The sequence below is a fragment of the Hibiscus syriacus genome, unplaced genomic scaffold (genome assembly GCF_006381635.1).
Source record: "Hibiscus syriacus cultivar Baekdansim isolate YM2019G1 unplaced genomic scaffold, ASM638163v2 tig00111952_pilon, whole genome shotgun sequence".
In the NCBI taxonomy this organism is placed as follows: domain Eukaryota; kingdom Viridiplantae; phylum Streptophyta; class Magnoliopsida; order Malvales; family Malvaceae; genus Hibiscus; species Hibiscus syriacus.
Window position 1 is genome coordinate 847,942 of NW_024063220.1, and position 23,969 is coordinate 871,910.

Consider the following 23,969-nt stretch of genomic DNA (forward strand, 5'->3'; position numbering starts at 1 on the left):
ACTGAAAATGGATTCGAATCGAAATGTTTAAATAATTTATGATTTATAAATTTGAACTGGATCGACTCTGCTCGGATCAGTATTAGAAGAAACTGATTGTCACAGCAGCAAAAAGGTGAAACTATCATTGAGAATTTGTAGGGTTTATTTTGATCAAGAAGATGAATCTTGTTCAGCGTGGTAAAGCTCCTTCCTTAGTTTCCTCGAGAAAAGGCGGCAAGCGTCCATGCTAATATCGATGGCGGAAGGGCAATAAACAATGCGACATCTGACATGCACGTAACATGTTGTATCCCAAATTGTACCATAGGTTTGCTAACTTTTCCTTCGCTTTCTACCGTCGAACCCATAACGAATCCTTTAACCGGTGACCTTAACGTCGTCATGTCAAAGAATTCAGTTTTGATACTTTCCTATCTATACAAAACAAGCCACCCCTTTTCACATTTATTGTGGCTTCGTCAATAGGGATGCCATTGCTCGGTCCATCCTCGGTGATGAGCTCGAATTTATAACTTAAGCCGTCTGACAGGCCCCCTTTCTCACAATGCCTCGAGACGACCCCACGGTTTCCAACTACTGACGGAGAAGCTGTCAGGGCGGAGTATTAACCACGAGCCGGGATTTGAACTCGAAACACAATCTGTCCCGGGGGAGGGTACGAATGGAGTGATCATCGAGGTAGCCGCAACAGGAGAACCGGACAGATCGTAAATCATTACCATCCATCCTTTCCCTTCCTTGCTTTTCCTTTTCTCCTGCTAATGTCCTCATCATGCATCCTATATTCTTGTTGGAAAAATCTGGTGGGAGATATCTGATTTAACCATTCACAATTAGATAAAGTAATATACATATAGGCTTAACTAGTTATATCCGATGTATTAATAGAACACAACAATATATTAATACATTATAAAAATAAATAGTTAATACTATTACCTTTCGTTTCAAATTGTAGATTTTCTCTTAAAAATACTCGTTTTAACACAAAAATATGTATTAGCATGATGAATTAGAAGGATGTTTTTAAAGAGAAAATTTGAAGTCAACAACATTTTCGAAAAAAATTCGTTGATTATTTGGACTAACAAATTGTCGAGACGGTATTCGCCCGTCGAAAATAAGTGTCGTTGTTTTCTAAATCTCATCTCAAAAAAGTAAGTGTTTTTCTTCTAGCATAAGATAAAACATAATTTTGAAGAGTCTCCACCAATCATTTATTGAGGTGTGATTGGTCACCAAAAATGCTATGTTATTTTAATAAAAATTATAAAAATATTATTAAAATAACACAAAAAGGGTCTGCTTACCAGAAAATAAGTTCGGGAGTTGGTTACGTGTGGGGAATGATTATCACCCCCACAACGCCCAAAATTGATACCTTATTTATTAATTAATGTCTTTGCAATAAATTAACAAATTTGTATTTAATTTCAATTTCTGATCACATAAAAATATTAAGGATATTATTTTATACCAACAAATCATTTAAAATAAATCCCTAATAAGTTAGGGAAATATTTTATAATTTATTGTATAAAATAAAATAACCCAATTACATGTAATAACTATAATGATTAAATTATAAAAAAAAAATTAGGTTACTATTAATAAATACTTAATATGCAAAGTACTATAATAGTAAATAATTCTAAAAATAATATTTAAAATTATTATTTTAAAACTAAAGGATTAAATTAAAAAATAATAAAAATGATAATCCTAATTCGAAATATTATAAAAACTAGTTACTAAAAATGTAATTTATTCTAATTACTTTTTAGATTAAAATATAATTTATCAAAATTATAAGGACTAATATTAATATTTACCTTAAATATATGTAAATATACGGGTAGTGACTAAAATAAAAATAAATAAAATGCGAAAACAGAATTACAATTCACAGAAACCTGATTTCAGTGGCTAAATTAAAAAGCTTACAACATTGCAAGGACCACGAGCATGATTTACCCATCTTCGAATTACCCATATAGTCCCTCCCATAAACGACATAGTTTTGAGGAGGGTATAAATACACCAAAATTGGCCCAAAATGACCAATTCTTCTTATTTTCTCAATTTTGCTTCTATCTCTAAGGAGAGAGAAGCAATCACTTCTCTCTAAACTCCCTTACTAGAGGGAAAGTCGGTCAGTACTATTCATGTCACTATTTCGGTCACTATTCACTATCGGTTACTATTCACGATAGCCCGAAAAAATAAAAATAGCTTAAATTGTGGATCGGCTTTACCTCGTCCCAAATCCAAGCTTCTTTTTCACTAAAAGCTAGTCAATCGGACTAGATCTGAGATTTTACCTTCGGTAAAATCACTTTTCCAATGATGTTTGAGCTTCAAAGGAGGTAAGATCTCTTTTCCTTTCTTTTGCTTCCTTTGTTCGTTTCTCTCTGTCGTCCGTTGCTTCTCTCCGTGTCTTTTCTTTACAGGTTCGTCAATGCTTTTTATAGGCCTCCACTGGTGCTACTTGTTCGATGAGTCACCGGATCTACGATGGTGACTCACCATAGAGCAAAGAGGTGTGCGGCTAGTTTTGCTTCTTCTGGAGTCTTCGGTGCAGCGTGACAGTCACTGGTTGGAACACCTGGAGGCGGCGGCCAGAATAGCTCTAGGGTTGGTGAACCCTAGAGTTTATGCTAGATTGGATCTGGACCGTTGGATCTCTCCGGATCCAATAGTTGATAGCGTTGACGGCTGGTGAAGATGTTGAAAACCCTAATTGGGTTTGGATCTTGCTAGGTCATCTGGGTCGGGTCTGGACTGTGTTGGGCTTCTGGATCTGGGCCTCCGAGTTCTGTTTTTAATTAGTTATTTTAATAAAATTTATTATTTATTAATAATAATATAAAAAGGACGGGACGAAAATGACAGTCAACAGCTGCCCCTCTTTGCTCATTTTTGTGTTAACAAGAATAGAATAAAGACAAATGACAAAGAATTTTCATCCAGTTGACTTCATGTTTTGATAAAAAAAAGCCGCTTCATTTAAGGGAAATCAAACTGGTGTATGACATTGTTCCTTCGTGATGAGGATATTTGGTCATGTTTAGAGATAAATAGTGATAACACGGTTCCTTCTTGATGAGGACGTCTAGTTATCTAAGGATGACACGACTCCTTCGTGATGAGGAGTTTTGATTGGTAGATGACATTGTTCCTTCGTGATGAGGACATCTGGCCATATTTAAGATATTTGAGATAACATAGTTCTTTCGTGATGAGGAGGTGTGGTTATCTAAGGATGACGTGACTCCTTCATGATGAGGAGTTCTGATTGGTTGTTGACATTGTTCCTTCATGATAAGAACATCTGGCCATCTTTAAGATATTTGAGATAACACGGTTCCTTCGTGATGAGGGCGTCTGGTTATCTAAGGATGAAGCAGCTCCTTCGTGATGAGGAGTTCTGATTGGTAGATGACATTGTTCTTTCGTGATGAGGATATCTGGCCATCTTTAAGATATTTGAGATAACACGGTTCCTTTCGTGATGAGGACATCTGGCCATCTTTAAGATATTTGAGATAACACGGGTCCTTCGTGATGAGCACATCTGGTCATCTTTAAGATATTTGAGATAACACGATTCCTTCGTGATGAGGACATCTGGCCATCTTTAGGATATTTGAGATAACACGATCCATTTGTGATGAGGACATCTAGCCATCGTTAGGATATTTGAGATAACACGGTTTCTTCGTGATGAGGACATCTGGTTATCTAAAGATGACGCGACTTATTCGTGATGAGGAGTTATTATTGGTAGATGACATTGTTCCTTCGTGATGAGGACATCTGGCCATCTTTAAGATATTTGAGATAACACGGTTTTTTTTTTATAAGGACGTCTGGTTATCTAAGGATGATGTAACTCTTTCGTGACGAGGATTTCTGACTGGTAGATGGCATTATTCCTTCGTTATGAGGACATCTGGCCATCTTTAAGATATTTGATAACACGGTTCCTTCGTGATGAGGACGCCTGGTTATCTAAGGATGACGCGACTCCTTCGTGATGAGGAGTTTTGATTGGTAGATGACATTGTTCCTTCGTGATGAGGACATCTGGCCATCTTTAAGATATTTGAGATAACCCTTTTCCTTCGTGATGAGGACGTCTGGTTATTTAAGGATGATACAGCTCCTTCGTGATTAGGATTTCTGATTGGTAGATGACATTGTTCCTTCGTGATGAGGACATCTGGCCATCTTTAAGATATTTAAGATAACACGGTTCCTTCGTGATGAGGACGTCGATTATCTAAGGATTTTTGTTTCCTAAAATATCAACAAATGATGCATTTATAAATATCATGATTCTATTTATGCCTAAAATGTATGCAATGATGCAATTTTTATTTGACTTCAAAGTGGCGAAGTTAGTCTTCCGTCACTTAGTCAAGATGTCATTTCAAACTGATATTCTCTTTTTTGGAAGAGAAATCTTTGTGTTTTCTTTGCTTCATTTGCATTAAAGTCTCAGAAAAAAAAGTTTCATTCATTGAACTCTTACTGTAGTCAGAATTATGACCTTGATGCCCCCATTTTAGCTTTGATAACACCGACTTTCTTTGCTTGGGCTTGTGTAGAAATTCAATAAAACTTTCATCTTTGAAAAGAGAATCTATCATCTTTGAAGAATGTATATATATATATATGCCAAACTCATTAGAGATTAATTAGGAGAGCAATTTCTATTCTTATTTGACTCTTGAAACACATCACAAGAAGGATTTATCCTAATTCCTTTCATGTCTCCATATCTAATTGGATCTCGAACAAAGCCATTTAGATCATATCATGTCGAGATGCTTAACAACAACCTATTGTTCAACCTTAGTTGGCTCTACTAGTTTCTTGTTGTTAAAATTTCAGCTCCCTTTCCCATGAAAATAAATCTTCATCATTTCTCACTTCTAACGTTAGGTTTGAAGAAGATAAACTTATTTTAGGTCAATAAATGGAAACATCATATGATCGCAACATTGGTTCAACACCATAATCACTGGTCCGTAAAACAATTGACAACACATTCATCATTTCTTGTAGCTTCTGCCCAGATTTTCGTAAAACATTTGATAACACATTTATTATTTCCTGTGGCTTCTGCCCAGATTTCTTGTGAGTGAAGCTCTTTGCATAGCGTTTAGAGCTTTTGTAGGACATTTTTTAAGAACAAAGCTCAGTGAGACTACAAGTGGAATATTTTAACTGCCAGTATCAAATCACCAGAATAATGCAACTACCGATGAACAAAAAAATTATGTATAGTCAGCTCCACTGTCACTGTTTCGCCATTTTTATTCTTCATACCTTTTTGTCTCATTGGAAATATTTGCTCAATTCAATGATCTTGACACAAGATGATATGGGCCTTTAGCATGCTCCAACATTTGCTAATACGAACATTCAAAATGGGTCAACATTCCTATTTCTGATTGAAATGGGCTTTCAGTATGCCCCAATATTTTCTTCTTGTTGTTATGAGCTTTCAAAATGCCCCACATGGATCATTTCTGTCTAAAATGTGCCTTCAAAATGTCCCAACATTATATTTCTAGTTGAAATTGACTTTCAAAATATCCCAACCTTTTCATGAGGATGTGAGTCTTCAAGATACCCCAATCATAGATAATATGGGCCTTCAAAATGCCCCTCATTATTTCTGGTTGAAATGAACCTTCAAAATATCCCAACATTCTAAGTTGTAAGGTTCACTCTCAATGTTCATTGGATTTAAATCTCATGATCTTCACAAGGTCCAATTTTGATAATGCCTCATTGTGGGTACTCGTGGCTCTCTTAGTGCCGAATCTCTTAATCTTGAATGTTCTCATTCAGGTGTTACTAAACAACATTGTTGTCAAGTAACTCGAGGGATTATCTTCATGTTGTCAAAAACTTAAAAAGTGTTCAATCCTTCTGACAGAAATATCTGAGATATATGCCTCTTCTGAATAAGGTGATCATCTTCTTCTTGACTTTTTGCCCCAAAGGGAATGGTTTTGTTTCTTCAAATTTTTGATTTCTCAGGCCACTTGCTTTCAGAAATATGAAAAGTTTCATTATTCTGGCCTTGCTCATTCTCCTTCTCAACAAGAGTATAATAGGCATAAACTTGCTTCAAGATTTTTTTTTATTTGAGACCATCCTGTTTGAAAATGTTTTTCCTCCTTTCTTATCAAAGAATGAAAGAATTTTGTAAAATATTAACCCTTACAAATTCACAATAGAATTAAATCATAAGCATGAATTCAAAGAATATCGAAAGAATGATCAACTTTTACCATTTCAGAGTTATAGTTGTTTGACAAGTATCAAGATTGAGATGTTAGTTTTAGGTTGGCTTCCCTATTTTCTATGGTTACATCTTAGTGAAGATGTCACTTTTCTCTCACTCTTTTGTGAACATTGTCACATACATCACTTTCTTAACTTGGTATCTTTAACCGGATGCGTTCAAAATGACACAATCTAGGATAACAATTACTAGACCTTCTAAAATACTTCCATTTCAATTCTCTGAAATCTTTGATTTTATTCAAAGCAGTGTGAAAACATCAATCTAGTAACGAGATTTTTGTGTGCATATGTGTGAAATAGACTATAACAGTTATTATTTCACTTTCTTTATAACAACTTCTTTTGGCTAGCTGAATTCAGCTTTATTGACATTAGCCTACATTGGGATAGCTGAATGGTTCATCTTATCACAAAGTCTTCAACTTGACAATCACAATGGAGCAAACACCAAACTGCCAGGTACCCGAACAATGCCATATTTTGAACATAATCTATTCATAAAGTCGGGGCTTTTGAGTTTCCTCTAGAACCAATTGCCTTAGTGGAATAGCTCAGCTTTTATTGAATATATGACTCTTAGTTTTACAGAGAACATGTTATAGTCTACGTGTTAGGTGAAAGTCAGAAAATCTCATTACCAAATTTCAATTCACCGGCAACTAACTTTAGACTAGATTTGTCAAAGTTTCATCGTCGAACCTCATCAATAGAAAAGTAATATAGCTAGCTTTGCAATGTCACAAAAGATGCCCCACGTTGTATGCTTATAAATATCAATACCAAACCTTTTGTTTAATTCCTTACATTGGAGAAAGCTCTCTCATATTTGTGGAAATGTAATATTTGGGGGGATGCATTTCTTCTGAGCTAAGGTCAGGGTCTTTTTTTCTTGGTATTCAATTTTGATACTTTTACCAAAGAATTATAACTCCAATCGTAAATAGCTTTTAATCTAATGATACTCAAAGAATTTCAAGATTTCAAAATTGATTCAATGCTCATAACCTTAAAAGTAGCACATTTTTTATTACAAAAGAGGCAAAGAAAGGAACAAAAAACATGTCCAAACAAGATGCTACAAAATAAGATAAAGCTCCATGATTAACGAAATGATCTATTCTTTTATCAAGATGTCGTATTATTCATCCAATGTGATGACAATTGACTTAATCATGCTTTGATGACCCGCTTAAGTTTGTCATCCATTGTTCCACCAATTCTTGTGTTAATGTCCCATTGTCAATAAGCATTTTTATCTCCTTTAACAGTGGTCTACAATTCCCTGTAGAATGCCCAGATACCCCCAAATAGAAATCATAAACACTATCCTTATTATAGCTATGAGCAGAAGATTTTGGTGACACTTTCGTTGGCCTCGCTGTGATGTATTGACCTTTAATCAAATAAGGGTATAGATCTGAGATAGAAGTTTGGAATACCTTCAAAGTATGTCTTGATCGTGGAATTTTCTTTGGTTAGTTCGAACCACTAATTGCTTTTTCTCTTTTATGGTTGCGGGGACTCTGGATGTGACATTCATTCACATCATCAGCTTTTGCCTTTTGATCAGGTGGGCTTTTGGATATGACTTGTAAGTTTCCTTCTCTGATTTCATTTTTAATTAATTCTCCACTTATCACAAGATACTTGAATCCATCCTTTGAACTTGTGAGCATTAACTCATAGAAATGAGCTGAAAGGGAATCATGAAACATATATGATATCTCTTCTTCTATCATGGGAGGTTGAACTTGTGCTGCCACTTCTCTCCATCTTAAGGCATATTCTTTAAATCCTTCTTTGGCTTTAATCCTTATTTCTTGAAGATCCTTACGTTTGGGAGCTATGCTTTTAACTTATCGATATTGTCCCAAAAATGCATCGGCAAGATCGACCCATCTCTTGATCTGGTCTCGATCCAAATAATTGTACCATACTACTGCTGGTCCAACAAGACTATCATGGAATGAGTGAATTAATAAATCATTAAAATTTAGGCATCCTTCCATTTTTCTGCAAAACATTCTCAGGTGGATTAACGGACAACTGGTGCCATCATATTTTTCAAAATCAGGCATCTTGAATTTATGTGGAATAACCAAGTCTGGAACCAAACTGAGTTCTCTTGCTTCTAATTCCATACATGCTAGGGCCCTCTTTTATAACCCTTATTTCTTCTGTTATTTGTTTCCATTGTTTGTTTGACTTTTTTTTTGCCTTCTTGATCAAAATTCGGAACATCTTCATCTTGTTGTTGGTTTATAGAGGCAATAGGTAAGTTGTTGACATTTCCTGAAGCTCTCTTGCGTTTCAAGCTGAGCTCTTTTGATTTGGGCAATTTTATCATCCATTACCTTTTTTCTAGTACTGTATGGATGCTTAAAGGTGTCCAGTATTCTTCGGAAAAACAAAAAAAACCCTTTTAATAAATATGGATGTTTTATTAATGAATATGATAAATATGACTAAAATGCAATGTAAAAAATCATATGCATATGTAAGATGCAAAATGCAAAATGCCAGTTGTTGACATTGGAATGATTCCTTAGAATAATTTTTATACTAAAACAGAGTTTTAAACATATTACAGATACATCTGTATTGTTTTCTACTTCATGTAGAACTCTTCGTTCTATATTTCTAGCCTTCTATATGAACATCAATCATGAATCAACACCATGGTATGAAAAATGTAATGCATAATGAAAATGATAGAAAAACAAACAAAGAAAAATTATGTAGTAATATCATAAAAATCCTAACCTGATGCAATCTAGTTCCATGCTTTGTGTGGAGAAATAAAGTAAATATTACGTAAATTAAAAGACTCAACAAACTTTTCCTTGTGTGCTAACCTTACGAGACTCTTTTTGGGTTAGACTCTGCCTAGACTCCAATTCTAGGTTTATTATATGATGGGTTTGGATTTAAGGTAAAAGGGTCATCAAATTATCCTTTGTTGGTGCCCCCTTGGGCTACCAAACCCTCAATCCTGGTCCATTACAAACTTTTATATTGAGTTCAATTCGAAGGAACACACTTCCTTATGTCCATACGGAGGTGAAAACCACATGAGGAACATAAAGTGTGAGCTCAAGGAATGGTCCCCTATCCCATACGGAGGTGAAAACCACATGAGGGAGTAGTTTCTCATTCATACTAAATAGGATAAGAGCGGGGTTTTAGCTCATGTCATGATAATGCAATGCTCAGTGGGTGAGGAAAAACATAAAAATAAATAAATAATGTACAATACACAAATTTATTATTTAAATTTAAAGACACAATTAAATTTGAAAATATTAACAAACAAGTTAGTACAACTATTTATACCAAAATGGTCATTAAAATAATCAAAGGATAAAAAACGAAATTAAAACAAATTTAATTTTATTACAAAGACAATTAATTAATAAACTAGTGGCTTGACTCTCTATAAAAAATTTGTCCCCAGTGGAGTCGCCAAGCTGTCGAGACGGTATTCGCCCGGCGAAAACAAGTGTCATTTTCTAAATCTCGTCTCGAAAAAGTAAGTGTTTTTCTTCTTGCATAAGATAAAACACAATTTTGAAGAATCACCACCAATCATTTATTGAGGTGTGATTGGTCACAAAAAAATGCTATGTTATTTTAATAAATATTTTAAAAATATTATTAAAATAACACAAAAAGGGTTTGCTTACCAAAAAATGAGTTCGGGAGTCGGTTACGTGTGGGGAAGGATTATCACCCCCACAACACCAAAATTGGTACCTTGTTTATTAATTAATGTCTTTGCAATAAATTAACAAATTGGTATTTAATTTCAATTTATGATCCCATAAAAATATTAAGGATATTATTTTATACCAACAAATCATTTAAAATAAATTCCTAATAAGTTAGGGAAATATTTTATAATTTATTGTATAAAATAAAATAACCCAAATACATGTAATAACTATAATGATTAAATTATAAAAAAAATTAAATTTTAGGTTACTATTAATAAATACTTAATATGCAAAGTACTATAATAGTAAATAATTCTAAAAATAATATTTAAAATTATTATTTTAAAACTAAAGGATTAAATTAAAAAATAATAAAAATGATAATCCTAATTCGAAATATTATAAAAACTAGTTACTAAAAATGTAATTTATTTTAATTACTTTTTTAGATTAAAATATAATTTATCAAAATTATAAGGACTAATATTAATATTTACCTTAAATATATGTAAATATACGGGTAATGACTAAAATAAAAATAAATAAAATGCGAAAACAGAATTAAAAATTCACATAAACCTGATTTCAGTGGCTAAATTACAAAGCTTACAACATTGAAAGAACCACGAGCATGATTTACCCATCTTCGAATTACCCAGATAGTCCCTACCCAAAACGACGTAGTTTTGAGAAGGGTATAAATACCCCAAATTTGGCCCAAAATTGTCAATTCTTCTCATTTTCTCAATTTTGCTAGAGAGAGAAGCTCTCACTTCTCTCTAAACTCCCTCACCGGAGGGAGAGCCGATCACCGGTCGACCACCGACTGGCACTATTCACTTCACTCTTTCGGTCACTATTTCACTCACTATTCATCGCCGATCACTATTCACGGTAGTCCGAAAAAATAAAAATAGCTCAAATCGTGGATCGACTTTTCCTCGTCCCAAATCCAAGCTTCTTTTTCGCTAAAAGCTAGTCAATCGGACTAGATCTGAGATTTTACCCTTTTCCGATGATGTTTGAGATTCAACGGATGTAAGATCTCTTCTCATTTCTTTTCCTTCCTTTGTTCGTTTCTCTCTGTCGTCTGTTGCTTCTCTCCGTGTCTTTTCTTTGCAGGTTCGTCAAGGCTTTTTATAGGCCTCCAGTGGTACTGCTTGTTTGGTGAGTCACCGGATCTACGATGGTGACTCACCATAATGCAAAGAGGTATGCGGCTAGTTTTGCTTCTTCTGGAGTCTTCGGTGCGGCGTGGCAGTCATTGGTTAGAACACCTGGAGGCGGCGGCCGGAATAGCTCTAGGGTTGGTGAACCCTAGAGTTTATGCTAGATTGGATATGGATCGTTGGATCTCTCCGGATCCAACGGTTGATAACATTGACGGCTGGAGAAGATGTTGAAAACCCTAATCGGGTTTAGATCCTGTTGAGTCATCTGGGTCGAGTCTGAACTGTGTTGAACTTATGGATCTGGGCTTCCGGGTTCTGTTTGTAATTAGTTATTATAATAAAATTTATTATTTATTAATAATAATTATAATAATAATATAAATAATAATATAAAAATGATGGGACGAAAATGACTGTTGACACAAATGATACTATAAAAAATAAAGTATCTAATTATGCCATTTAAAGTATATCGATAACATTCTAAATTTTCACAGTAGAAGGACTAACATTAAAATTTTACAATATGAAAGCATGAGCATTTTAGCATAGGCTCCATGAGATCTCACTAAAATACACCATGCTGATATTGCAGAAGGAAACAGAAGAACTTAATAACTTGCCGAGATCTTGATCGGTCGACGCTAAACTTGCAACTGAAAACCGGTTGTCTAATATTGCCTTGGATTTGAAACACGACCGAGCTACATTCTGGTTCTCCACCGAACTGGAAAACAAACCGGGGGATCGGGTTCGGCTCTGACCGTTAAATGAAGCTTAGCGGTGCGTTTTTCGGGGCGGTTGTCGAGTTTCATCCACCCATCTCGGAGGTGGCTTGCGACACCCCCAACTCGATACTAACCTGAACTTAACCCACCAGCTTCCCACTGCTGACGCCGCAGGTTCGACCGATGCGTCCAGTGTAGACTTCAACACATAGCTTGACGGGCTCACCGGAGAGACGACGGAGCCTTAGCGCGTCGAGGTGGAAACCTACGACACAGGTGGATGATTCAGGCGGGGAATCATCGGCGCCTTCATCATTTAAATATTACATCACTTCAATCCCTTTAATTAACTCATTTTAATCATCATCCTCTTCATTATTGTAATTCATCACTCAACTTTCAACAACCATTATTACTATCATTTAAATAAATCACCACATTAATTTAATATCGAAGTTTATTGATAAAAAATAATATTGATGTAATTTGAGTATTTCATAGATTAATTTGATATACTTAAAAATAAAGGACAACATTAATAATTTAGATTATTACAAGAACAAAAGTATCCCTTAAATCGTTAATATTTAAAATTTTATTTATAAATTAATTAATTTAATAATTATATATTAAAATTTAATTGATAACATATCTTCAAACTAATAATATTATCATATGAATTTTAATTTTTAAATTAAACAAATAGACAACTAGTAAGAAAAAGACTTGAGAGGGTATGAGGACCTCAAATTTTGATTTGAGAGTAAAATTATTACCTTGTATGGAACCTAGTTCTCAAGAACGAATCAAAGAGTCCACTCTCCAACCCCTCATCCGAAAGGTCGCTGGGTCGCGTACTAGGCCTTTCAGGGGTAGAACATTTTTCTACCCAGGGCTCACTGGCTTTGAAATAATCCAATAACTGAAGATAGTACAACCTAGTCTCAAAAAACATTAAAAATAAAGCAATGCAAATAATACCGGAAATTTACCGTATGTAATTTGCTGTTGTCTGTAACTATACATCATCAAAATTATAACCTATTTAAAAACAAAATTCTTCATTTTCTGAAGGGTAAGATGAACTACATGTTAGAATTCAGTGGTCAAAACAACCGGTGAAAAGTCACCTAATAGACATTCAATTCAAGCAATGAGAGCTGAAGCACCAAAGGTAGATAGAGGTAAATGAACGTGTCACTGGTCAACTAGAAGAAAAAAAAAGCTCAAAATGAATCCAACCTGTGAATTTTTTTATACGAAGAACATACCACCATCAAAATCACAACCAGCAATTTCATACGCCAGAGACTGCGGGCCTTTACAAGGAAAGAAAATAGCATACTTGGCATGCCCTACGTATTCATCTAACTTTTTCACATATCTAGCATTCAGCACATGTACATCTCCAAAATGTACACCAGGTTGTCTGTACACAAGCACTTTCCCAGAGATCTGTCCACTATCCCTACACATATCATCAGAGAGGACCCAAAATATTCAACAATAATAGTAAAAGTATCGCTCTGAAGGTATACAACCTCTAATTATCATTTACAGCAAAACTTTATGAGATTTTGCATTAAATCAGACAAACTCATTCCTTTAATTTTAGAGTTGCTCTAAGGGACTAATCTTTTCGATTTCTATTGAAGAAAACATATTCCATGATGATATCTTTAAGCCATGCAGTTAGAAATTGTTATTATATTTTTTATGTTGCCATCACAAACAAAATTACAAGAATTAAAGAAAAGACCTTACAAGATAATGCTGACTTCATCACTTTCTAAGACTCCAGATGGATCAACAGTTCCCATTAAATAATAAGAGTCGGTTATAGGGAGCTTTCCTACTAGGAGACCCTTTCTTTCTTCATTCAACATTATGGACTTCTGATTTTGGAAATACGACTCATCAAGGGGAATCCCTGATAAAATCATTTTTGCCACAAGTTCCTCCGTGCCACCTCGGTTAAGAGCAACTGCATGTGATAGTTATGAAGATTGATTCAAAAGCTTATTATACCAGTGAGAGGTAGCAGATAAGAAAAGGAGCGTCAAAGAGACAAAACTATTGCTGAAGTGTAGAGCAATTCTGGAAGATTGTCAAAGCCAACAAAGAATAGAACAACTGAAACATTTCCATAGAATGGTCTTTAATTCTATTATTTGGTCTACATACCAGAACTGATAACATTCGAGATTATAAAGGATTATACACAAAAGATCCTTTTTTGGATCTCTTAAGATCTCTCTCTTATCTCTAGGAGGACATCCTCCACTAGCAGGTTTATTCGGTAAATTCCATTTATTATGGTGTGAATGGCAAGCAGGCCTATATTTCTTTGTTCTGATAGGACTCCTTATGAGTGTTGTTTCTATCTACTATTATCTAAAAATAATTATGTTATTAATGACAGGACAAAACCATCTTATGTATAATATCTTATCTGTCAAAAATTACATACAAGTTCATATAACATAAAAAAGCAGGATGTACTAGACGTGTGCATGTAGGATGAACCAATCCTCAGAGAATTTTTTTTTTCCATTAAAAGGGGCTCATACATGATTTGCAGTACTCCTGTAAATACTCCGCCGGTATGAAACGTTCTCAATGTCGGTTGAGTTCTTAACATATGCACATTAAGCTAGTATAGCCTTCAAAACAAAAAATTAGAGGACAAATTTGAAAATGCTGAAGTTATGGGACAAAGAAGTTAAGAAAACTACCTTTAAGAGCTGCTTTTTTGTTGGAAAAAGCACCCTGTGAACCTTCTAAAGCATTCTTCAATATGTCCATAAAAAACCATCTGGGACACCTCCATAGCCAAGGAGAAAAATCAAATTCCTTGAAAAAGAAGTTCTCTTTGGTTGATTGCTGTATGTGATTACAAAAAATATATCGCTCACAAGTGCAGCAAAGAAAAACAATAACTGCTCCAAGGCATATATTTCTTCGGGTGGGTAAATCATCTCTTCAAAACAATGCCAGACATAAAAGAAATGTTATATCTATAATTGCGAATTGGCTTATAACAGTGTGGGTAATTTTCACTACAGCTGGAAGACTGATTTGAGCAACAATAACAGGCTGATACCTCTTCAGTCATGCCCTAAACTTCTAAACCACAATCTAATGATATCCTGGTAAGTTTTAGGGATGTTAAAGAACTTAAAAAGTTGTGAATTCATAGGCATAAGAGTAGGGGATATATGCCCACAAATCAGGTTGGACACACAAGCACTGAAATGATCCAACAACAGGGAATGGGCATGCCTTCCTGATTTTGGGATCGAGCACAGACACATAGCTCCATTTTTTTGCACACTTCCGGACATGTTTTTAAATCTTAATTGCAATTACTAAAGAAGCAAGAGTTGGCAACCTTCATATTCTGCAGCTATGGTTCACACTTCAATGAAGCATTCCCCTTAAAAAAATACCACACACACACATATTTACATTTCCAATAATGCTCCAAAGATCAGGCTCAAAGTGGTGACAGAGTAAAAGAAGAAACTAATGTTGCTAGATGTCTCACCTCTCTTTTCAGCCGACATCGGCAAGAATTACCTCGAATGGTTGTAGGCACAGCATGATGGGCCATTTAACTCAAGAAGTAAGAAAAGGTTTACCTATGGATCTTTGGTACACCCACCTGTTGTTGCTTGACTTCAGTTAAATGGCCCAACTTTCCGTGCCCATAAATTGCTAACTTCACGGATTGACCATTCGAGGTAATTCTGGCCACTCAGCTTGTGAGATGTCAGCTGAAAAGAGAGGTGAGAAGCTTCTGTCCCTCGAGTCATTGCACTCTCGGTAGTCGTTCCAACGGCAGAGCTTTCTACTTCAGTTTGGTTGTTGGTTTTCTTATCTCCAGCAAAGGTTGTTTTAACCATGGTGTTAATGGATATTTAACCAAGCTCAGATACCATGAAACATTCAAGAGACTATATTTAATAAAATTTTCTGTTCATTCATTAGGTAAAGAACTGAGTTTAAATAGAAAAAAACTCATGACATAATTGGGAAAATAGCTCCCTTAGCCTAGTAAACTACTAAGAGATGAAAAGTCTTCCTAAAATATCTCTATTGATTATTCTAATATTATCTATCTAAAAACTTGTTACTTATTACTCAAGGATTTACAGAAAAAACAGATGATATACAAATATATTAAACATAAATTATGAATGGAACAATGGCAAGTACCTGGTTGCAACTACTTCCAGCGAATTCTTGTGCAGATATTTGATAGATTCGAATCTGGCCTAACTTTAATCATGGAATCCCGAACTTTATTGTTTGGGGTGGAAGCTAAAATATTTTGGAATAAATGTTACTACATGCATGCAGCTTTCAAAAAGCACACAGAAATAACCAACTATTGCTTCTCATTTCAAGAAGGAACTTTCCAGATGACTAATTCTAGTTTGAGTGTTATCGATTTTCAAATGGACTTTCCAAACGGGGTACGGTTCTCGTTTTAAGTGTCCTCAATTTTGTTTTCAAACAGTATTCGATTGGAAACACAAAACTAGATTATCCGATGTGATATCAGTTACAACCAATTGAAACAGGCTAAAACGTCCAATGTTTTTCCTCAGCTCCACTCCCCTTACAATTTTTAAACATTCTGTTCTGCAATAAATTAACCAGTATTTTCTACTTCAAGATATACTCCAGCAAATAACTAACCATTGCTTCTCATGTCAGGAAGAGACTTCTGAAATGGAGCATGGCTCTAATTATAACGAAAAATTCAAGTTTTTTTTTTTTTTTTATAATTCCTCAAACTGAGGATTTTACCTTTTTTATTAGAGAAAATAACTTCAGTGACCAAAAATGCCTTATAATATACCATTTTAACCAACTTTTTTTGGATTTGCCAAAATGATCAACTAAATCGCAATGCGATCGATAATTCGCAACGCGTTCTCCAGTATCGCAAATCAGTTTCTAGATTCACAACGCGATTCTGACTATCGCATTGCGATTTTCCAAATTCGCGTTGCGATTTTCCGACTATCGCAATGCGAATATGTAAATCGCAATGCAAATATGTAAATCGCAATGCGAATATGTAAATCGCAATGCGAATATGTAAATCACAATGCGATTCTGACTATCGCAATGCGATTCTGACTATCGCAACGCGATTTTGACTGTCGCAACACTGAATTTCAAATTTGCAACAGGTTTTAGTTTCGCAACACAAATGTTTTGGGTATATAACTACGCAGCAGAAGTAACTCATAACCTAAATCCCTAAATCGCAACTCATTCTATCTCCATCTATCACTCTCTCCGGCGACATCCGTTCTTATATCCAACGACATCCTTCCCCATCCGGCAACAGGTTTTAGTTTCGCAGCTCGTTTGTTTAGTAAATTAATTTAAAATAATAAAATCATCTAATGTTGATCATGTTTGGATAGATTTGTGTGTTTGGAGGGTCATGAGAGAATGTTCATGGTGTTTTACAATATATGCATTTACCCATGAATCTTCAACTAAAATTGTCATTAAAAAAGTTAACTTATGAAACTCTAATGTTACGTGTTGCAAATAAATTGAATTTAGAGCCCTTAAGTGGATTTAGGCTATCTTATCAGAGAAAAGGTAAAGTTTACCCAGTTAGACGATGATGGGCCAATAAAAAAATTGTGAGTACTAGTTGGTATTCGAAATTTGATCTTGGTCAATACCCGGACTTTGATCTTGGTCAATACTTGGATTTTGATGATGTTTCAGAATAAGAAACATACCCTGCGTGTAATGATTTTGATATTGATCAATACCCGAATTTTGATGATGAAACAGCCGCTGCCGAGGAAGATGTTGTTGATGATAATGAGGAGGAAGTTACGACTGTGAATGAACATGTTGAACATCCATTCTGTAATTCATATAACCCTAAAGAAGAAAAAGAAGAAGAAGAAATCCCTGAAGAAAAGTCCCCGAAGAAAATGCCACGGGAGTATAACTAGAATATGCCAGAATTACATCAGATACCGGAAGAAGAGTTGGTAAAAATAGCAGTTGATTGTTACACAAAAATTATTCGTATAAAAAAATATGATTGTTTTGATACAAAGGAAGACTTGAAGATAGCTTTGTATACGAAATGTGTGGAAGATGGCTATCAGCTAAAAGTTAACAAATCAAGCAAAGATCGTTTCGAAACAAGGTGTATGATTGACAAAAACTGTATGTGGCGTATGATTGCAAAGAGGATAAAAGATTACGAAATGTTTCAAGTTAGGAATTTTATTGATAAACATACATGTTCAAGAACCCAAGTTTTTCCTCACCATAGACAGGCAAACAAAAAGGTGTTGGGTGGTTTTCTGGCTGAGTTAATGTTTTTGAATGGCAGGGTATATCGGGGACATGAAATTATGACTGACATGAATGCTCGGTTCAAGATTAGTATCTCATATTCTCAAGCTTGGAGAGCCAAATGTTATGCCTTGGAATTGTTGAGGGGGTCGCCAGAAGCATCGTTTGCCCAACTGCCGGCTTATTGTCATAATTTAAAGCTGAAAAATCTTGGGTCGGTAACTCATATCAAAACAGATAGAGATGGACGCTTTGAGTTGCTGTTTATCGCCATTGGTGCTGCGGTTAGTAAATCAATATAATTTTGTTGACTCATTTTTGTTAGTTACATGCATTTCACATTTAAATGATTATATTTCTTGTGTATATGATTTTGTAGATTCGTTCGTTTATTACTTGCATGCGCCCAGTTATTATAGTTGACGGAGCACATTTAAAAGGTCGATACCTTAGAGTAAACTTATTAGCAGTAGCTATGGATGCTAACAATGGGATACTGCCAATAGCTTACGGGGTTGGCAAATCTGAAACCTCTGATTCATGGATATGATTTATGGGGCATCTTAGGGATTGCATAGGTCCTATTAGCAATCTGACAATCATATCCGATAGGGCAAACTCAATTGACAACGCTGTTAGAAGGTGTTTCCCATATGCTTTTCATGGACTTTGTGGTGTTCATTTATATAGAAATCTAAAATCAATGTCTGCTGGTATAAAAAATCACAAATGGACATAATGGAAGACTGTAAAAGCTTATCGGGAAGTTGATTTTAATAAGCATATAAATTGTTTAAGACGTGCTTTGCCTCAGTGTGCTCAAACACTAGAAGATGTCGAGTTTGAAAGATGGTCAAGAGTACATCAACTTGAAGCAAGATATGGTTTCATGACGTCTAATAGTGCAGAATCAATCAACGCTCTAAGTCGTCATTCCCGGAAATTACCCATTACTATGTTAATGGAGTTTTTTTGAGCCTCTATTCAACAGTGGTACTACAAGAAAAGAAACCATGCAGGTATTATTTTTTTAAATTCGTAACTTATCATATATTTTACTAAGTATTATTTATTTAAATTTACAGGAACATTGGAACATTGTGTTACACCATGGACTGAAAAAAGATAACGAAACGTGTTGTGAAGTCACGTCATGGAGAGTTGAACCATGTTCAAACACTTTGTTTGAAGTACTGGATAATAACTTAAATGGGCTTGTCGATCTAAATGCAAAGACGTGTAGTTGTATGAAATGACAAACATCTGGTTATCCGTGTGGGAATGTTATAAAAGTTGCTCTTCATCTAAACCAAGATGATTCAAGCGCATACGCTATGGATTGCTACACTATAGAAGTATATCAACAAACTTATGCCGAGATTATCTACCCTATTCCACATCCTTCTGAGTGTGACATACCAGATGACTTACAAACAGTTTTGCCACCAGCCATGGACAGAAGGCTACCTGGCCGACCAAAATGTCACAATCGTATACCGTCTAAGGGTGAAGAGAAGAAGAGATCGATATGTAGTCGGTGCAAGAAAAGTGGTCATACAAGGTTGACATGTGGATCACCAGTGCCATCACAATCATCTTTTCCTCTACCAAAATATGGATCCTCATCAAAATCCAAAGCTCATATGGTGTCAAGAAAAAGGCAATCAAAATCGCAATCAAAATCAAAATCTCAATCACAACCGGCTTCACCTTTTGGGACTATTAACTTAGGTGATTTTTAAATGCAAACGTTGTATTATGTGTAAACTTTTAACATTTTCAGTTAGGCATGTATTAGTAACTTGAGTTTGAACATTGTTATGATCTGTTCAGTTGTTATCACTTATTACACATTCATTTGAATATCGCTACGTGAATTTGACTATTATATGTATTTTATGTGTAAACTTTTAACATTTTCAGTTAGGCATGTATTAGTAACTTGAGTTTGAACATTGCTATGATATGTTCAGTTATTATCACTTATTACACATTCATTTGAATATCGCAACGCGAATTTGATTATCGCAACTCAAAAATCGCAACGCGAATTTGACTATCGCAACACGAATATGACTATCGCAACGTAAAAATCGCAACGCGAATTTGTCTATCGCAACGCGAATTTGGCTATCGCAACGGCTATTTGACTATCGCAACGATAAAATCACAACGCGAATTTGACTATCGCAACGCGAATTTGACTATCGCAACGCGAATTTGATTATCGCAACGGGTATTTGACTATCGCAACGAGAAAATCGTAAAGCGTATTAGACTATCGCAACGCGAATTGACTTTCGCGTTGTGATTTTGTCTTTCGCATTGCGATTTTGAGTTTAGTGTTGCGAAAGTGTACCTCCAACAGGTCTTTTGCCTTCAATATGATGCAGATTGAAATCAACAAATCAACTTTTATATTTCAATCAATTAAACAAGCACAAATAAGAATTATTTACACATCAATATTAAACAAATCAACTTTTACAAATCAGTTTTTATAAATCAATTAAACAAGCAAAAAATGATAATAATTCTTATTTTCCTCATCAATTAAACAAATCAGACTTTTAAGAATCAATTAAACAATCAAAAAAAGTGAACAAACAACAAATTATTATTGAATTCTAGATACTTAACAACACTTGCATTTGACTTACAAATTGTTTATGGACACTTTCATAACGCGGATTCAGGTAGGCAGCGTCTCGAATATATCGCTCTAGCCATAAAATGCCGAAACCACAAGCCTACTGCACCTCTATCTCTATCGGTGGGAGGTAGAAAATGTGTACTTCCTGTCGTCAAACGCTCCAAGCACATGCATACGAGAGGACCACAATCCCCTCTGGCTTCCGGCGTTTGTTGTGGCGCGATCTCGTCTCTGATAACTGTAACATTGAACTTCTTTGGCTTCTTGTTTCCAGAATAAGTCAAATAATTAATCCCATCCAAGAATTTAGCCAAATGAGAGCTCCATCCCTTAATAATATCTCTCAAATCAAACAATGATATGTAATTTATCATGTTGTTATATACTATTGTCTTCAGGGATGAGAGCTGAATCTCGACGAGAAGCCAATGAGTACGTTCCAAAACAGAGATAAACACCTACAATCATAAGTAATAATTCAAATTGCGCACTTATTTATAAACACCTTTAAAATATTTAAAAAAATAAATACTAACCTTATCGACCTCCCACCATACAGGATAAAGTTTAGCTTGTCCATTAACCAACACATATGATTCCTGTCGTTGATTCTTCAAGTGAACTACGTGAAAAGACATCGGCATAATTGTATATCGCGTATTTTTTTTATTTTTATTTTTCTTCAATTTCCTTACTATTAGAAGACGTGACACCCATATGTTGTTTTACAAAAAAAGACATAAATTATTGAATTACATAAATTTTAAAAAAAAATTAATCAAAATGAAATATAAAAAGAAATATAAGACTTACCCCCCATCGAAATAGCCATTGTCTTCAACCCCTAATAACACACCCCACGTGAATCAGGTTCTAGAATGTTGGGAGGGACCTATTCAACGATGACAGTGGCCTCTTGAACGGTGGGAAGGGACTCTTGAGGGATGATAGGGGCCTCTTGAACGATAGGGGAGGCCTCTTGAACTCCGTCTTGCAAGAAAAATCCGACGTAGAGCATCCACCTTAGCGGGCCGCTAAAAATAAATTAATACATAAATCAGTAATAAACAGACATGATATTAAACATGAAACAAAGACAATATATTTCAAACTTGCACGGTATTCACCCAAGTCATTATTCTATCATTGTTCACAAAATGCATCAGATAAACATTCCAGAGTAATCACTTATATAAATATTTAAAAGGACAACATATAAGTTTAGTGCAAGTTCAATGACAACATAAAGAGTAGTAGTTTATCATTGAAACTTAAATTTTCAACACTGGGAAGTTAGTATTTGTCTTTGTCTTTTGGTTGAAGTAATGCAATTCATTCAAGTTTCAATTTGTAGAAGAAGAATAGAATCTAAAACTTAAAATCGCAACACGAATGACTATCGCAACGCGAAAATGACTATCGCAACGCGAATTTGACTATCGCAACGAGAGAATCGCATTGCGATTCTTTTGTTGCGATAGTCATTTTCGCGTTGCGATAGTCATTTTCTCGTTGCGATAATCATTTTCTCGTTGCGATAGTCATTTTCTCGTTGCGATAGTCATTTTCGCGTTGCGAAAGTAAACTATTCTTCTTCTACAAATTGAAACTTGAATGGATTGCATTACTTCAACCAAAAGACAACCAAAAACAAATACTAACTCCACAGGGTTAAAGAATAAACAGTTTAGTAGTATTGGCAGCAACCGAATAAATTTACTAAGTAATCTAAGTGAAATGGTTAATATAAGTGAAATTACGAGTAAATTTATCATTAAGTTAAATATGAAAAATATTAAACTTACCTCGTTGTGTAGAGTATGAACCTCATTCTGCAACTATGCTACTATCTCACGTAGAGCGGTTATCTCACCACGTAAAGTAGACATCTCAACACGCCATGCACCATTGTCATCGCGTAAAGTATCGACCTCCTCACGCAAGGCATTGATCTCATCACGTAACTCCCCTAACTCATCCCGTGGAGGTGTAGGTGGAGAACAGAGAGATAAACATCGTGGCATCTTTGCCGGTCACCTATCATGAGGTGATGGTGGAGAAGAGGCTCGAAGATGTGACAGAATATGTGATGGCTCTCGTTGTGGAGGTGTATAGTCGAGTCGATCAGGTGATGGCTCTGAGTGAGGTGATGGCTTTCGAAGTGGAGGCTGCTCATCATCCGTGCCATCAAAAAAACGCTTACTAGCTTGCCACCAATCAATGACAAGCTCAGCTTACGTGGGTGTCAGCCTCTGTAATGGGGTGTTGGACTCCTAATAATATAAAAGCTCAAACAAAGTTAAACGTGTACTAGTAATAACTTGTTTATAAACATATGGTAGTATTTGTGTTAACTTACATTATTTATTGTCGTATACGGTAGTAAATCTTCTCATTGCTGGAAGGTCCATTTCCTTTTCCAGGAAATAGCCCTAGGAATATCATTAGAAGTTTTTAATGCATATGTCTGCATGACGGGAAATGCCTCAAATATCCAAATCTACAAACAATATAATAACAAACATTAGTAATTGTTAAATAATAATTATAATTTTAAAAACATTATATAAAATTCTTACCTTAAGGCCCAAATAAGCCTGACAAAGTGTATTTGGAACCATCGCCGCCAAACTTTTTCGAACATCAAAGGCAGACGACAACTTATTCCATGTAGCTTTTCATAGATACGAACCCCACGGAAACAGGTTCCATGTATTTAGGTCATCTACCAATTTAATTAGATCATTAGGAATAGGTTGTCTGGCATCTCTGCCTAAAAAGTCGGCATGCAAAAGTATTAGAAGGCATACCCGGACAACATCGACGTCATCAATCCGAGTAAAACCATATTTCTTATTCAATAATCTCGTTAAGTCTTCCACGTGTAAATTCGGCTTCTCCATTGACAACTCAGGAAAAACCCGGGATAACAATGATAGGTGGGTAATATGTCTAGTGTACCGACCTACATCATCGTGTCCGAAGCGTAGACCGGTGATTAAGCAAAACTCTTCCGCCCAAAACACGT

At 35.2% G+C, this 23,969-nt stretch overlaps 1 pseudogene; it reads right to left on the reverse strand.

The window, feature by feature from the left end:
* Positions 1-594: 594 nt before the first annotated feature.
* On the reverse strand, positions 595-23,562 carry LOC120173462 (annotated as a pseudogene).
* Between the last annotated feature and the right edge of the window lie 407 nt (positions 23,563-23,969).